Raw genomic sequence first — 6,381 nt, forward strand, 5'->3', positions numbered from 1 at the left:
ATTTTTTTTTAAAAATTATTATGCTTAATACATGTAGGAATTTTTGTTCACTTAGTATTTTTAGATAAAATGATTATCCATGAATATTATTTTAAAAAAATATAATATACCTACATATTAAAATAATATATAATATATATTTTAGATAAAGTTGTCCCTAACTCTCATGTGGTTTCGAAACTCGTAAATCCTCCCGGCATGCAAAATTTATAGATGAAAAATCTTCTTCTCATTATACAAAAGAAATGTAAAAATAGGTTTTATACAATATTTTTTAAATTATAATGGGGTGCAATATATTTTTTAAAGTATAAAGAGGATTTACGTTGAGTTTAGAACACTACAAGAAAAAATCATTTTTGTAACAAAACTTTTTTGTCTCTAAATCTACTTTTTTCGTTACTAATGACATTAGAGACGGAAATAGGAATGAAATTACGTTAGCTACGTGAACTTTAGGAACAGAATTCCGTTACAAATATATTAATTTTTTGTAGTGGAAACTATAAGGAGTTATTGACAATTTTGTCTCTATTTTATCTACTTACAAAAAGTCAACAATTTAACCCAATCTTTATTATATATGTAGATTATGTTGAATATGTACTTTTTCTTTTTTTGTTTTTTAGTCTGATTTTAGTTTGTTTAAATAAAATTATTTTATATAAAAATAACAAAGGCGTGTTCTTTTAGTAAAAATACTACCTCTACATAAAAATATTTATTATATAATTTATTATATTTCATATAAAAAAAAAATACCTCTTTATTTGATTTTGTAATCTGTCTTATGAATTTTGATATCCTCCTAATGTTGATTAAAATTCAGGAGCATCCTGAATGTTTTTAATCCGTTGGATCAATTCTACTGACAATCCAACTATTGAGTTTGATTGAGAGTATTTAGGTAATTCAAAAAATTAACTAATATATCTAATTGCAAAAAATCAATTAGAAAAATATTATCATAACTACCTCCGATAATTTCGGGATTTTTTAAACAAAACAAAAATGTTTGCAAATAATTACTTTTAAAATTGTATAAATTCAAATTATAAAGATGCATACAGTATCACAAAATGATATCTCTATAATACTATTATTACGATGTTTTCCATAAAATGCTTTTTTTTATATAATTTAATTAAACGATGTCTAAGTAAATGCATTATAATACATTCTATCAACTTGTCGATTATGATATGACAATTATTTAAATAAATTAAAAATCAAATATATCTATATATATAAATATTAACCCTTTAATCCTTACCACCCCGTCTTATTTACCAAGCCCTAAATTCACCGCGCAGATACCCCTTTCCCGTCGCGCTGCCTTCGTCTACAACAGAGTCTGCCACCGCTGCCGCTGCCACTGACCTCTTCAGCCACGTCCGCTGCCGCCACCGACCTCTCCAGCCCGCCGCTGTCAAATAACTGCCGCCGCCATCGTTCCTTATCTATCTACACATCCGCACTTGACGGAAGTCGGCGACGACGCGCAATTCCTCTTCTATTTAGAAGCTCATATTTGACGAATCTTCCAATGACGGATTCAACTAAGCGAGATCCCAAAGCTTTTATTAAATCCAAAACGAAGATAACGAAACACATTCAAGTACCATTTGTGCCAAGAAAGATAACATATTTCAACAACGAGAAGCTCTTTCGACCAAGTGGACAGATTTGGTGGTTGTATTTTCAATACTGCGTAATGTTTTTATGGTGATCATGTATATATGTAATTTCTTGATTAATCTCTTTTAGAAAAAAATATCAACACAGTTATTCCTAAAAATTGTTTTTTTGGACTTCAGATACATACGATGTATATTCATGGTACATATATTATTTAACTCATGATAAACTGATGATACTAAACCTTATTGTGCACACTTTTATATATATTATGAGCGGTTGTTATTAAGTTAATTTATTAGCACAGTGCTAACAACGTACAAAATATATTATGGCAACATCTGAGTTATAAATTAATAGCACAATATATATATTAATGTAATATAAATCAACATATTAAATAACAAGAAATGACATTAATCCACAAAACACATACTACAACCAATTTCACCGCATAATGTATATTAACGCAATGGACATATAATAAAATAGACAACCTATCCTAAAAAAATATACAAACATATGTTATATGTTCTATTTTCACGGGTTGATAAGCCTGATCAGCACTTTAACCATTCTCATATACTATTGCTATGTTTACTTCATAAGATTAAGGTGGATTATATTATTTAATCCGACCTAATTTCATGTTTAATTTAATGTATTGGAGCCTGTATAATTACAAATATGTTACAATTTAGTAATTTATAGGATTATTAATACAATCTAACACCCTAGTATTATTTAATCCTACGTACTAGATTATCTAAATTACTCTTATCATTAAACACTTAGAAATATTTTATAGAACTAAATAAGAATATTTTTGTTTAATATATTTTCGTTTTATTTGAAATGTAAATTTTATATATTTTTTAAATTTTTAATCAATAACATAAAGTGATAAAAATGCTATAAAATATGTTACTAAAACTTAATTTATAATTTTGATGACAAAATAAAATATATTTAATAAATAATAAAAATATATCAAATTATATATAAATATGATGTCATGACAATAAATTAATTAAAATTTAATATTGTTATATATTATATAGCTATAAATAGAAAGGAAAAAAAACTATATAAATAAATTATATTACAATAATTTATAATAACATTATTAAGGATAATTTGGATAAGAAAAATATAATCATACCATATAATCAAACAAAGTAAACATAATATAATTTTATCTAACATGTAATCATGTAAAATAAATATTATATTAATTACTCCATTGATTATATAATCTATTAAAATAAAATAATTATAAAAATATGAAATAAAATATGAAATTTTTTAAAATACATATATATATATATATATATATAGAATTTCAGATTATTTTGAATTTTTTGGTTCGGTTTAAGTTTTTTAGTTCAGATTTCTGATTGGTTCGGATTGGTTTTTGAAAAAATAGGGATTTTAGAATCGGTTCGAATTTGGCAAAATCCGAACCGAAAATCGGAATGATCACCCTTAAACACGGATCAGCAGCAATGGTGCAACTTTGCCACATTTCTCACGGCTGGGGAGGAGACTGCTCTACAGGTATTATACATGGAGAGGAACCTTTCGATAAGGCTACAATTCAATTTAATTTAATTTAGTATAACTCAACCAAGTGTTACGTGTAATATCATAATGTGTTGGAAACTCTAGTTATGAAGTGCTTGTGCTTATGTCGATTAATTCAATGTGTGGAATATCGCAGAGAGCTGAACGGATCAAGTACCTCGGGATTTTTGCAAATAAGGAAACACGAGCAAGAGTAATTAAACAAATTTAGTAGCGTTGAACTTCCAAAAAACTTTTAGGAAATCGTAGAATAGTTGGTTTGTAGAGCTTCTACTTGTAAGAAGATCAATAGTAATAAAAATAGAACTTGTCTAAACAACATTGAATGCGGATTGCAGATCAAGCAGATTTATATGTGCTTAACCAAATATGCAGCTAGCAAGAAAGTGTTGTTCAAGCTGATGGTTGTTTGGATGGTGTTCAAAGATGTAATAACTTTTAATTTGTTCTTTTTATTTCAATGTTTAATTTTTTTTTTTTTTCGACTCTCTACAATTCCATTTACTAAAAAACAGATTTGCATTTTTTTTTTGATGATGTGAGACCCGCAATCGCTATCCGAAGGTGCGCACTGGGTAAACAGATTTGCATTTTTTTATATAGGGAGTGTGGTCGTTCACAAAAGAGACATACAAGCTAAAGGTATCGAGCGAGAGCAACTCTTGCCCATTAGCTCATCATAAAATCACATATTACATCTCGATGCCGGATGACTTGCAAGCATTTCATGCCATTTTATGTGTGAGTGTTCATTACAAGTGCACAATATTCTTCCTTTCATCATTCTTTTTTTCGATAACTCTTTTTAAGCTTTTTAAAACAATTACAAGATAGACTTTGGACGTTGTGATTGATGAGACATATGTGCCCGACCCTTCGGCGTACAATGTCTCCTTGTTTCCTCAAAACTAGAGTGTCAAGGATCAATCTTGCTTTGGTTTCATGGCCAACCAAAGCCTATGGAGATACGACAAAAGGATTCAAAATTCAATGATTCTTGGTAAGTACTAGATTGCAATAGACAAACTTATATAAGGTGTCGCGCTTTTGCATGATCGGTAAGATAAAATCGTTACATTTCATTTCGCTGTAAGTATGACTAAGGGGGTGTATTCATTTAAAATTTTATTGGATTTTAAAAAGTTTATGGATTTCTCTAGATTTTCTAAATCCACAAAGTTATGTATTGGTTTAAATGATTTTTTATAGATTTCATTGGATTTTTTATGGATTTATATAGATTTAATAAGATTGTAGATTATTTTTTTTTATTGATTTATATAATTTTTTGAATCTTGGTGCAGATATGTGCGATAGAGACAACTCGATTCCGATGAACCCTTTAAGAGCACTTGCAACAGCTCTCGCCTCTATCTCCAGTTTCCCTCCGACATGTCAAGGGAGTGATAGCGTGTTGAAGTGTTTTTCCACGCTGTATGAGAAACTCATCCACAACCCGCAGTGACTCTAGAAAAACAAACTCTCTTGCAAATCATTTATCCTTGCAACCACAGTCCTCCCCCAGAAGCCCTGGCACCGTGTCGACCACGGAAAGCGTAGGAGTGACGTCCCTTGAAGCGAGATCCCGTCTCTAATTCCAGTGAGTCATTTTTTGGTGTTTCTCTCCCGCTTTGGTGAGTAGTTCTCCTCTATTCCTTCTCCTCAACCTTTCTTCTTGTCTCCTCAAATAAAACAGAACAACGAGTTCATTTCTGATTGAGACTTTGTCCTTCGATTTCATATGTTTTTAGTTTTAATTGTGTGGATGGATTTCAGTTGATATATTAGGTAATCTCCTTCTACTCGAAAGTTACATCCTTTTTGAAATGGCAAAATTTTCCAACTCGTAACAACATTTTTTTTTTTTTTTTCAGTCTAGGATGATGTTGAAAAATATAAAGAAGATACAAAAAATAGTGTTCATAGTGTTCCATTTTCATAGTGAAGCACAAATGGGGACAGTGACCTAGCCAAGATCTGATACCATATCGGATGCTGAATGACCGTCTCACCTAAAAGCTCGAACTGTTAAGGAAACTCAGTCATTATTCATATATCCGCAAACGGGAGTCCCAACAAAAGAATTTATCGAATAATCTTCTTCTTGTGCAGGTGCATCTCTTGGATGATATCTTCTAAGGTATCTACAAACTGTTGCGCAACTAAATTATTAGTAATAGGTGGTTTATTGGGTTTGAAAATAGTTTGTTGAGACTAATTTTATTTTCTACTAAGAGATTGTCCAGGATGGTCTTCACTAATTTTCTCCGGTGGAAGTTCACAAGGTAGTGCTATGGGGTCTTTATTTATAATTGTTACTTTGCCAAACTGGTCTAATACATTCTTTGAGGTTAAATCAAAATTATAGTTGTTATTTTACCAAATTTTTTTGGACAAAGTTCAAGGTTTACTGTGGTTGCTAATTTTCAGAGAATTACTATGGCAAAGGGCAACTACCCTAGAAAAGTGGGTCATTGTGTTGCATAAAGTACTACATCGGGGGATGAGGCTGGCTAAAGCTCATATTAAAATAGCTCATAAAAGATGACTTTAGTGCAACCATATTTGGGATAGTTTGACTACGATGTGAAGGATTTTGGGGTTTAGACTAAACTTTGTTGCTTGCCTTGGACATCTCCACAAGGCGTTGAACTCTATCACCATCAACCCTATGTTCGTCTCCTTGGTTTGTCATTGTGCTCACACAATGCATTAAAATACAATAATTTTGCTGTAAATAGCATATTATAGTTACCTTAAAAGAAACGTTAATAATAATCAATGGAACTTACTAGACTCAAACTCGTTGGAAAAAACAAGCGCGCAAACAAGTCTATCTATTACATACATAGTTGTGCAAGTTTGTGCATCGAATCGCGTGAACCAAAATACCAACTACCAAATAGAAAGGCTGACTGTATATATATGTAGTCATATAATTAATTGACTAAAACACATCTGAAATTATAAAATAGCCATTGCTCCCACACCCTTCTAACCAAATATTGACCGTAAATTTCTATTCCGTTAACCTTCTATTGTAAACTAACCTATGGCGAATAGGTTAATTGTTCTAAGGTCACATTCCTTGTCACTCTCTCTATGCGTTGAATCTAAATGATATATATGTACACATAATTATTATAAAACCTCAATGGG

This window comes from Andrographis paniculata, unplaced genomic scaffold (genome assembly GCF_009805555.1).
Source record: "Andrographis paniculata isolate CXL003 unplaced genomic scaffold, ASM980555v1 Contig15END, whole genome shotgun sequence".
Taxonomy (NCBI): Eukaryota; Viridiplantae; Streptophyta; class Magnoliopsida; order Lamiales; family Acanthaceae; genus Andrographis; species Andrographis paniculata.